General features: G+C 36.1%; 1 protein-coding gene across 1 annotated transcript in view; it reads right to left on the bottom strand.

Annotated features, from left to right (window-relative positions):
* Kcnd2 (potassium voltage-gated channel subfamily D member 2) overlaps window positions 1-12,844 on the bottom strand; it is a 465,250-nt gene that overhangs the window by 144,854 nt on the left and 307,552 nt on the right. The window lies entirely within an intron of this gene.

The following is a 12,844-nucleotide window of genomic DNA, read 5'->3' on the forward strand; positions in this document are numbered from 1 at the left end:
TACTTATGACATTTGATCTTTCTTAATGGCTTTGACAGCAGTATGTGTCTATTCTCCCAGAAATGTGGCCATCAATGAGGTATATCAAGTTTACGTTGTAATTGTAATCCCACTAGACATTTTCTTCTCCTTTTAAAAATGTTAAACATCTCCACAAATACATCTATAACAAAATGGATACTAGGGGAGAAATTTTCAGCAGCACCTAAAGGATTCTGTGGATATCTTCATTTTCTTTATAGCTAAATGAACCTGTTGTATTAGGCAGAAATACACTAATATTTACCAGTCTTTACAAGCTGCATACATATATCCTGTCAGAAGAAATATGCAATTAGGAAATGTATAAACAAAGGCTTTCCTTAAATCCTGAAGCATGAGGAGAGATAAATACACATTTCTGAGTTCACAACCAGCATTGTCTATGTTTCCAAATATTGCATAATTTATCACAACTTGGTAGGTTCACAGAGCATTGTACTCTAAATGCTTCTTCATGCAACAAGGGATCCACAGCTCCAGTGCCATAGGACCCTCCTTCATCTAAGCTGTTGCATATCGTTGGTTGTTATGCTTGATACATGACACAACAATCATGCAAACAGCTGATAATTTAGCATCTCCATCGCTGCCATTACTGAGCTCAAATCTTGTGACTAGAATATTATAAGAGTCAACTTAAATTAAAAATATTTTCTGTTAAATTTTAATAAGGCTGATAATTGAAATAACTGTCATATATAAAACCATGCCAGCCACCAGTTGTTCCCCATTGAAACCACTTAAAATAAAATGTATTTGTACATGTTCATATACATACATACATACATAAATACATACATACACATACACATGGGTCATATACATGCACATTTCATATATACATATTAATACATACATACATACACACATACATACACATACACATGGATCATATACATGTACATTTCATATATATATATTAGCTTAATGAAGTGAAATTTCCTTTTCAGATGTGTATTATCTTTGAGAACAAAGGTTTTATTTAAGTTATGTCATTTATTGGCCTTAAAATTTAAAGACACCTGCAGTATATTTGGCATAATTCTAACACCTCTCTGGATGTTTTAACTTTGCATAGTGAGCTTATGAATTTCAAGAATGCTGCTCTGCTGAGTGTTGATGCAGCAGATACTGCTGATAAAATTACCCATGGCCTGAGGTTAGTATTTCTATTTTGGTCAAGCTTCAAGAATGGCATAGATAGCTTGATCATGCTAGCCCTTTTTGTCCTGGGAATAATTTTATTCCTTCCCAACCTGTTAAAGCTTGTCTTTAACAACATCAATATGTTGGCAGCCAAAGTACACGGCTTGAACCTGAAAATGGACCCCAAGTCAGAGTTAGTAAACTAACAGGCTGGCAAGCCAAGGAGGGGTAACATTCTGCACAGAGCCTTACCAACCTAAGTCAGAAATGCATTGCTTTTAATAATGAATAATCCATGATGGGTAAGGAAGGCATTCTTGTCAGAATGACCTAAGACAGGCTCAGTCTTGTTTATGAAATAAAAAATAGGGAGAGGTGGAGAGCTTATGGGGCTGCTTGGCAAGAATCTGACATGGGCCAAGGACAAGGAAATGGGCTGCTTGGAAGGAATCTGACATTGGCCAAGGACAAGGAAGTGGGCTTCAGGCAGGAACCTGACATTAGGCTAGAACAAAGAAGTAATTTTAGGCAGGAATCTAAATCATAGGCTAGAACAAAGAAGTAGGCTTCAGACATGAAAATGACTTTGGGCTAGGACAGGGAATTAGGCTCGGATATTTTGTTCAATCTGATAAACCCTTAGAAACAGTGATAATGGGAGTCTTCACAAAATTTTGTTTATTGCCTTGCTTGTTCTTTTATATTTGTGTTTATTGTCTTGCTTGTTCCTTGACTATTTGCATCTATTGTATTGCTAGTCCTCAACCTAGAACTGACCTTAATACTTGCATGTAATCAAAACGGTATGAAAGCCAAAAGGAGGAGAGGAGTGTGATAGGGGGTTTCTAGGGAAGGAAAAATGAGGAAAAGGATGGCAACTAGAAATGTAAATGAATAAAATATCCAAAAACAAAAAACAAATAAACCAAAAACCAAAACACACACACACACACACACACACACACACACACACACACACACACACACAAGTCCTATGGAAAGGCTTCTGAAGGTCAGGCAGACTCAGAAACTAACCATGATCATATAACTTATGAATGTTGATACCTAAGTAAAGGCTGTAATTTTTTTTTGATTAAGAGTTCTTAAATTACAGATTCAAAGTATAGGTTTAACTGTGGCTATTTTTTTTATATTAAGCAAGGTATTGTTTTAAATGCAAAGTAAATACAAGTTACATATATGCTTTGTGTATCTATACGTTTGTCACATTGTTTTTACAATGCATCATTTTATTTATCTTTCTGAGCTCTGTCAAGTTTTCTTTTTCTGTCTTTTCTTTATCCCCCTATGTCTGGGGAAACACAGTTATACCTGCTGTTTTGGAGCTTAGATTGGAATCAGTCTGCTAACTTCTAGAGAGGTGCACTGACTACTGAGTCATCTGGCCTCTTCAGGCTAGTCTGTTCCTTTATTAAGTAAGGTATTCAATGAATGACAATTTAGAATACTGTTAAAAAGTATACTTTAATATTGCATATGTGATTTAAACTCAAGGGATGAAATGGGAAGCATTCATTAAGATGATGAGGGCCACCTTCACTTATGGTTCTCACCATGTGGGTGGAAACTGAGGCATAGCTTTACTAAAAGACAAAGAATATGGGTGGTGGGCCCAGAGAAGAGCCTACTCGTTCTTCATCTTTTCTAAAGAAAATGTATTGGAAGTTACTGTTGTAAAACAGTATGGGCACAAGTCAGGTTTTTAGAACTTTTCCTGAACGTAAAGTATGAGTAAAATTTCTGCTACAAATCTTCATAACATAGCATTAAAGTTGTCCTAGGAGATGATCTGCATATTAATTAGAGTTGAGGCATAAAAACAATTCCACAACACTAAAATGATTTGGATGGAACACTCTATATAAAATTCTAATTCAGTCCATATGTATAATTTGGGGATAATCTGTTTAATGAGAAATTAGAATACAGATTACCTCATGAATTTTGACTTTGTCTTTACATAATCTTTTAAGAATCAGGTAACAGCTTTAATGGGAACATCAATGTCTAAAACTACAGATATATCTTACTGTCCAATATGTAGAATGGAGAAGGATACAAACCTTCAAATCTTGTTGTTTTACTTCTGTAATGTACATTTCTCATGCTCAGTCTCCCTTCAATAAATGAATAATAGTTTAAATGTTTAACTATTATTATTTACCACAAAAAGCCTTTTGGTCAGGATAAATGGCAGGATTTGAATTCTGTAACCCGAGGAAAAAAAGACATATCTTTGAAGCAGGATGCTATCCACTATAAAGAAGGAACCTTAAAGAACCTTTATACAATTAAAGAGCTCTCTTTAAATAGTTCAGTCAGTAAAGTGCTTACTGATCACTTATGAAGGTGTGGCTTAGATCCCCATCACCCATATTAAGAAGAAAATATATAGACACCATTGTACACATCTGTAATTCGAGTTGTTTACTGACAGAGGCCATTGGGTCCTCATACCTTGTTGACTAAATAACCTAGATGACAAGTGAGCATCCAGGTTTAGGTAGAGACTGTCTCAAAACATGTTGTAGGTCAAGTGAGGAAGTCACCAGACATCAAAGTTTTGCCTCATCAGGCACAGGCAGTGTTCATGTACCCACACACATAACATGAATAGCAGAAACATGAATCCACACATTCACACACGAGTTAAAAAAGCATAGCTATGACATGAGGTTTACAGTTCTCTTTATGATAAGATGTATGTATAGAGGTAATTGTAACAAAAAAGCAATTGTTTATTGAGCAATAACATGTTCCCTCCCAGGATCTCACTGGGTGTTATGAAGTTACAATTGACACTATTCTCATTTTACAGAGTAGCAAGCTAAAGATCCGTATAGTGAGGTAATTCACTCAGCCAAACTTTGCGTTTAGTCAAGACAACGTAAAAAAACCACTTTGAAGTGAGATTCTTGGTATGTTTTGTAGAGAATAAAATACTTTAAAAATAGGCTGAGCTCTCAGAGAATACATTCTGTATATTAAAGATGAACATAAAATTTAAAACAGAGTAATTTTAATTTTTTCCTGCCTGCTACTTTTTGTTGGCACTAACGGGCAAGCTAGGAAGGTCTTCAGCAGACCTTTGCATGTGCACTTGATGGAGCCTAAGCTTGTAGGAAATGGGCTTTTGACTGTTCTCCAGCCTAAGATTGAAAAAATACTCATATTCTACTTTACAAAACACTCTACCAGACTCTTTAGTATATTTATGCATGATATATTGTTTACTAAGTGTATATTTTTGTAAAAGCAGAAAAGATTTTAACATTGAGGGTTAAAATTCTATCTCTAGTTAGCTCTGATATTTGTAATTTATCACATCTCAGTACACACTTATTTTAGTACATACTTGTAATTATAATATTTAAATGTAACTTTATGAGCAAAAAAATTCTCTCTATCATGATGTGTGTGTGTGTGTGTGAGTGTGTACAGTATAGAGGTGTATACAGATATGCTTTCCCATTTATGTGCATGTGGAAGCTTGAACTTGACTCTGGATATCTATCCTATCATTCTCTATTTTTCGGAGACAAAATCTCACACTGAACTTGGAATTGGAAATGGATCCACTGGAAGCTCTGGGTCACAAATCCAAGTCACCACTTCCATTTTTATGTGGATGCTGGAGGTCTGAACTCTGATTTGACCATGAGTGTTGTATTTATGGAGCCACCACCTTAGCTCCAGTATTATTGTAACTACTGTCCCAATAACTTTTGTATTTTTAAGAAGCACATGAACAAAATGCTTGTTCTGCCCTCCCCAGAAGAGTTAAATGATACGTCAGCTTTGACTTGTGTGTTAGAGAGTGCTTCTCAGTCAGCTAGCAGAAGAGATCTTTATTACTGTTCTATCACGTCGCTGTAAGACAATGCACACCTCTCTGCTTTGATACTTTCAAACTCAGCACAAGAGTTAAAGTTCTGAAACCCCAAGACATTAAGATATTCAGCATTATTGAATCAAATGCTGTCAGACGAGTGGGTGGATAATTATGTCCTGAATTTAAAGAAATTGGATGAGGCAAATTTAAAAATATACATTAGGCAGTGGTGTTAAATGAATTCAGTCCTCTTCCTGTTCTGGTCTATTTTACCATTCCTTCCTCCACCCACTTTAAAGTTTCCACTGTAATTGGTGACTGAATGTCGTTTCTTTCAAAGCTGTGTACCCTTAGGCCACAGATGTTGGGAGGAGGTGGGAGTGGATGCAGCTGAGAAACAGCCAAGTTCATCCTCCCCACTAAGGAGCAGGTGAACAGAACTCTACTCTGCTTTCTGAAAGAAGCTTCCTGTTATATTTAGTTTCAAGATTATGGACCCCAAATAAGGGGTTGAGTATTGGGTTCTGGACCTGTACTCTGGTTTCAGGAATCCACTAAGCATTATTTGCTCAGTGTGTTCGCCCTCCTTGGGTACAAATCCTTGCAATATCCCAGACCTAGAACACATTTGTTCTTGGGAGTAGGATGCAGTTCCTGCTGTCACTAATGTGGCCTTCATCTGCAATATGTCAGTTTTAACATACTTGATAAGATCAGGAACTACAAAGTTATCTACTTTCTGCTGTTATCTCTAGCTTCAATAAAAATCAACAATTCTTGAATATGCTTTATAAAAATCTCTAAAAAGCATCATATTTATAACATGCTAGTTTAGGCATTTTGAATTAAAATACAGGAGTCAAGTTGCAATGCGTTATTTTTAAATTATTCCATTTGTACTTGATAGAATAGGAAGAAACCACAGGAAGAACCTTTAAAGATGATTTCACTGCTAATTACTTGGACATTAGTCTACTTAAGCGTATTTGTGTACTTACACAAGGACTGGAGAATTAAGTCCCATAATAACTGCACAAACATTCAGCTGAGTAGAAGAGAAAAGAGATCAAAAGAGATACCTTTACAGTTATTTAGTGAAATAGGACCACATTTTAATCCTCACAAATGGCATACGCATTAATATTTTAAACATATAGTACATGCAAAAGGTGCCTGGTCTCTAAGTTTAAATCTCAGATTTGTTAGTTTCTGGTACATGGTATAATGAGCTATATAAAAAATCTATGAATGGTACTAAATTACTTTTTCTTTTATTTAAGCCTGAAGATATTATTGGCATCTGCACACAGTAGGTTCTATAACACATGCTGTGTCTGCTATTATAAGGGCAGTGCAGTGCTTTATGAAGATAGAACAATATGAAGATAAGAACTTTGATCAAGCTGAGAGTGGATTTTTCATCATAATACAGAGAGAACAAAGTGACTGGTGTAACAAAAGAAATGCGAAGAGAGAAAGGTCATCTTCTCTCACACACTCCCCTGCTCTTTTTTCCACATAGGTGTTTCTGTGAGGAAATCTATTCACTTGGGAAAATTAAATTCTGCACATTATTAGAGGATGAATTCTCCAGCATGCTTACTGATATTGAAACAGGTCAAGCATAATAGGATGCAGCTGCTTTTTGGCTAAAATTTACAAAATGGTGACACCTTCCAAGAAATTGGTGTTCTTGATGTCTACTTGATTAGGTCAGTAATGGAATTAATCAATTATTTCTACGTCCATTTTTCCCCATTTGAAATTGCTGGCTCAATATTTCTTTGCTGTATTCTTTACATTTTTGACCAGAATTAGAGGTCCTGGATTAGGAAAAAAACATAACATACTTCACTAGTCTTTTGGAACATTTTTCACTACGATTGCAAAACCATGTCCTCTTTGCCTTTGCAGAATATTTTACATCATTCAAGCATCAAAAAAATGTTTGATTTATAGACTGAAACAGCAAATGCATTAAATAATTTATATTCATAGTGTCTCTTTCTTCCTCTACTAAAAACTTAAAAAAATCTCTATTTATATTTGAATAATAAATTTACAATTATTTATAATGTGAAATTATAATAAATTTACAATTATTTATAATGTGAAATTATAATGGATCTACAGCACCAAATCAAAGACGTCTCTTCTATTTAGTCCCTTGTGAGGGTTTTTAGAGAGTTGTGCTTTATTCTACAATGAAAACAAAGTGTTGTTTCACCCTGATAAAGATCTTGAAGAAACTTGAAAAGTACGGGTACTCCTGTCTAAATGAAACCATTCAAGCAGGGCTATGAATGTGCCTTTGGCAGAGACTTATAACACCTACTTAAAATGCTATGTGGGTAGGAAATGAGAAAAAGACGAAGACAAAAACATGTCCTCTAAAGTCAGGAGAGCACTGGGAAAACGAGGAAGTCTTGGCAATAAGGGACCACACAGCACTCATAATATATCTTCGACTCTTTGACAGTCTACAAAATGCAAAATAGAGGCACAGACTGATTTGAGGCAGAAAAGGAAAATTAATTGCCTAAAAATGAGAGAAAACATAGGCTATCTATTCCATTTCTAGTAATTTTGAAATAGCAAGCTAGCCTACAAGTTGAATTATAAACAATGATGTTGGCTCATTTTATGAATGAGATTAGCCTCTATATTTTAAATAGTTTTTGGACACTGACACTATCAACCACCAATTACAAAGAGAATTTTGATTCCTAAACCAAAGAAAATAGAATATAAAAATATCACACACACACACACACACACACACACACACACACACACACACACACACACACACACACACAGAGTCTATGTACCATTAGGAGGCATTAGGTTGATTTTCATAAGGTACAATTGTATTGTTTTGTAACTACAAGTATGCATGCAACTTCATATATGCATCTATGTATGTGCATTCAATATAAATATGTGGAACTATTACATATTTTCTGTTGTGCCACACTTAAGCTCTTTAGGAATCTGGTCACATAATCCCCACTTAGGAAACAATTCATATATAGAAATCAAAGAGAGTAGCCTTTGGCATTTTTCTTGAGAAAGGGTTATGAGCGTGAGCTCAGAATTTATGACAAGCTAGACTGGGCCATGCGAGTGCTAAAGGATTCATCTTAAGAAGCTGCCAGTTCTCCATAGTGAAACTTGAGGATTTCTCACTAATGTAGGATAAATGATTAGCCAGTGGTGGCTCACAGACTCAGGGGAAGATCGTCTAATTTCTTAGAAATGGATGCTTAAGAACTCAGAGTAACTGTCATCTCTTTCAAATAATGCTGTTGGTAAGGGTCCCCATGTTAGGCAGCTGAGCACTGAAATATGTCACTATCGATGTTTAGCCTTTACTGCCCTGGCCAAGATCCCTGCCTCCCTGGCTTGCTTCCTGGTATTCATTCTTAACCTACTGAATCAGATAGCACCTGCTCTCTGTGTGTTTCTTTCTTGCATTAGAGTCTGATGAGTGTTTTCTGATCTACTGAATATATGATGCAAATACACTCATTTCCTCTACTTAAACCTCAGATCCTGGCCTTTTCTCCAAAGCTCCAGTATTATATGTTTTGCCAGAACTTTCCCCTATTTTGTCTGGCCAACTCATGCCTACTAAGTGTGCAAACTCACACATACCATTTCTTATGTATTTAAAGAATTTCAATTTACATCACATAGAACCCTAATTGTCAGCTAAAATGACATTCCTAACCTTCATTCCCCAATTGCCCCTCACCCACTGGACGTGTTTATCTTTTAAATCTATTTTTCATTGCAAATCAATTTTATGAATGTTTGTTTGTTTCCTATTACTTTATTTCTAAGGTACATTAATTATGCTTCTGTAGAATTCAGCAAAGGAAGCAGGGAAGATGGCTCAGTGAACAAATTGCAACGTGCACTGACATCAAAAGATGCGAGAATCTGAGTTTAGAAGCCAGAACCCACAGATTTAAGTTTCTGGATGTGGTTGTGTGCCTCCAATGTCGGCAATGGGGTTCAGGAGGAGTTTGAGAGATTTTTTCTGGAAACAAGTTATTTTTTTCCAGTAGCTAAAATTTAAAATCGATGCTTTATATTCTTCTCAGTGTTTCTGGTTAGTGTAACTGTCTTTTTTTTAACTGGTGGTTGGGAGTGGCATTTAACATGAAACCCATTTTAGCTTCGAGAATGCATTCCCTCTTACTGTTAAGAAAGTTGTGTTAGAAAATTGCAACACGAGTCAACTAAAAAAACAAAACAACAAAAACAAACAAACCAACAAGGCCAGTAGCAAGCAAACTTTACAATGTGCAGAAAGAGCCAGCCACCCGGATGTGAGACTAAAAGTGATGAGTACCTGCCAAGACAGAGCAATCAATGAATGACCCTGGGCTAGGGAAAGACTTGGGAAACAGATGTGTGTGGAATGGTAAACTGCTGATGTACAAGGGCAATATACATGAAATAAGGCAACAGACAGTAAAACTTATGCCCTAAAGATGAGCAAGCTTGTTTATATTAGTGAAGCATGTGCGCCATATGTCTCTATCAATTGCACAATCCAGATATTTATCTCAATTTCCACAAGACTTTCTCAAGGGAATGCGAATTGATGTGATTAACACCGTTTCAATATTCACTGATGTACCATCAACTTTCTTTTCCATATTGAGATGCTGCTGCTGGACTTATGGGCTCCCTGAGATACTTGAGTTGGCACCTTTCCAGGTGAAGTCTGCAAACACTGGGCTGGCTGAATGATTTTTTATGGGTGTCTGTGTGGTTTTATTTGTTTGTTCTTGTTTTACTTTTTGTTTGTTGGCTTGCTTTGTCCTTCCATAACACTATAGTGTCTATTCTTTCTAGAGCTTTCTGGTTGCACATAATTTTCCGTTTGACTCCCTTCCATATATGGTACATATGGCAGAATTCTGTGTCCCCACAATTTACTTGATAGAAAACCCAAAAGTCTAGAAGTATGAATGTAACTATCCAAAGATATAGAAGAATCATTACCAAGGTAACTAAGAGAAATGAGACCATTAGCATTGCCAAATCCATTATTACTGCTGTCTGTATCAGATGGGAGTATTTAGATGGGAGTATAAAGGAAGGTTCATGCAAACACACTTGGAGAAATGGAACCATCTATAAGCCAGTGAGATAGCTTCAGAAATAAGTCTGATGACACTGTCATCTGGGACACTAAATTTACATCAGATATGTAAGAAAATGGATTTCTCATTTACTTTAATTTAAATGTTTTCATATGATATATTTGGATCATGTCCCCCCCTCCAGTTTCTCTCTGACATAACCCACCACCATTCACAACTCTCTCTCTTGAAACACCCACATAGTAGTACTTTGTTATGATAGCCCTAACAAAGAAATATAATCTATATTTACACACACGGACACAGTCTCCCTCCTCCCATCCTCCCCCTCTCTCTCCAACTAAAGAAGTTGTACCACAGAGAGCCACAGCTGGATAATGTGCAGACATTGAGAGACCTTGAAATTCTCAGTCCCCAATGTGATGTATCCATCAAATCCCTCCCCTCAGGACTCAGGGAACCCTAAAGAAGAGGAAGCAGAAGGAGTTTAAGAACCAGAAGGAATGGAGGACATCAAAGGAATAAGACCTAAATACAGCAGGAACTCAGAGGGACTGTGGCAACATTCACTGAACCTGCAGAGGCATGATGAGTTCCCAGCACTAAGAAGAAAAGCAGACACAAAACTCATCCCTAACTCAGAAGCTATCTCCTATTGATAACCACTCGCAAATGATAAATTAGTTTCCTCCAAATCAGTCTCACTGGGTATACAAACAACTCCTAAAGGCAGGCCCTATGCTCAGCAGCAGATGAACAACATGAAAATAATTCAGTTGCATTTTGCAGATTCTTTGTCTTATAATGCTTTGCCAGGGCATTTTTGTTTGTTTGTTTATTTGTTTTCATTACAGGTTTCTTGCATATTATGATTTTTGGTTCTGTGATTTTATGGGTGCCTGTCTGTGAACTTGTATGTTGCTACATCTATGTGTTCCTACTCTTTCTTCTGCTCTTTTTTTCTTCTGTTTTTTTTTTTTGGGGGGGGTTCTTATTCTGGTTTATTTGTCTTAATTTTATTTTATTTTACTTTGTTGTTTTTCTGATGTATGTTTCATAGTCCAATGAATAAAAATAGGAGTGTGGTTTTGGATGGATAGGAAAGAGGGAAGGAGTTGAGAGAAGCTAGGCAGAGAAAACCACAATTAGAAATTATTGTGTGAAATGTCCATTTTCAATTATAAAGAAAAAACCGAATAGTTAACTATCTATAATATGAACCTTATTAAGAAGATAGTCATACAAAAAATTAACATGTGAGAAATTTGGATTCCAGGCAAATAGGTTACTGCCTGCTCATCTTCCCCGATTTCCATTTAAACAGAATAAGAAAAAATAGAAAACACATTTTTTTCTTTGTAAGAGAAAAATGTACGTGGCGGACTGTATCTCTTCAAACAATGAGAAGCTGAATTATTATTTTTGCTCATTAATGTTATGCATTGTCTTTTTAGATTCTAATTAGGACTCCAGTGGGTGTTATCCTTCACTCCTTGCTGAGAGGCACTGCAAATGAAAGTAGGAATGGAGATAGACTTTCTGTCCAAGGTTATACCATTTGTTTCTTATATAAAGGCTTGTCATTGAAATATAACACCCAAGTTATTTACTTCTCTCAATTGAATTTGGAATCTATACTTAACCATCCTCACATAAAAGCACTTATACATATCTTCTAGTGATTTTAAGGGTAAAGACATACTACTTGCTGAAGTTAACCATTGGACTGTGATGAAAAAGAAACATAATAGAATCAAAAGAATTATTTTACAGATTCTGGCTGCATATTACCAAGCAGAGGGCATACATTATTCAAGTAATATGTCAGATACTGAAATGGCTTTATGTAATATAGAACATGAACCATATTTTTTTATGAATATGATATACATTAGAAGAAAAGGTGAATTATAAATGTGTTTGAGGATAAGAAGAGGACTTTGGATGTTTGGCAAAGAGCAAGTGTTTGCAAACAACATGGAACTTTAGAATAATTATCACTCAACTGATGGAATACCCTCATTCTGAATCAGAGGTTTAGAAGGTTCTTAGGGCAGAATTGTAGATTGATTGGGGGAGCTGCATGAAGAAGCAGAGAGGGAAGTACAATAGAGGGGAACAGAGGAGACTGGTCACCTATTTCCTCCCACACTGAGTACTCTAGCCACTCTGCCCCACCCCCTTTCTTTAGTCCCATTAGGATTGGATTGACATGTGTGATGTTCTCTTGGAAACTAATCCCAAAGTGATTTTTAAATGATTAAAGATTCGTTGTCACATCTTCCTGAGATGTCATTCATGGGGATAACCAATATTGCTCTGGGGCATCTGAAGCTCATGGATTTCAGAAATTTAAACAGAATCTTCATCTTTATATCCACAAAGCCACTGGCAGATAGAGCAGCCTGTCCCAAGTGTAGGTCCTCCTGAGAGTCTGTCAATGTGTACTACTATTCTTAGTGTTGTTGTATCTTATTTAGCACAGAAGAAGATGGTGCCGTTTATATTAATACAACTAATGAAAAGTAATTAGTTAGAAATAGACTCACGAGGGAACCCCAGTCATGAGATGACAAGTGACATGTGCCTATCTTACATGGCAAAGTAAAAGCAGTCTACTTTTAAGTTGTATTGTTAATTAGTAAAGACTTTTGTTTTCTAAAAAGTGTGTTTTGTCATTTTT

Source organism: Arvicanthis niloticus, chromosome 15 (genome assembly GCF_011762505.2).
Source record: "Arvicanthis niloticus isolate mArvNil1 chromosome 15, mArvNil1.pat.X, whole genome shotgun sequence".
Lineage (NCBI taxonomy): Eukaryota > Metazoa > Chordata > Mammalia > Rodentia > Muridae > Arvicanthis > Arvicanthis niloticus.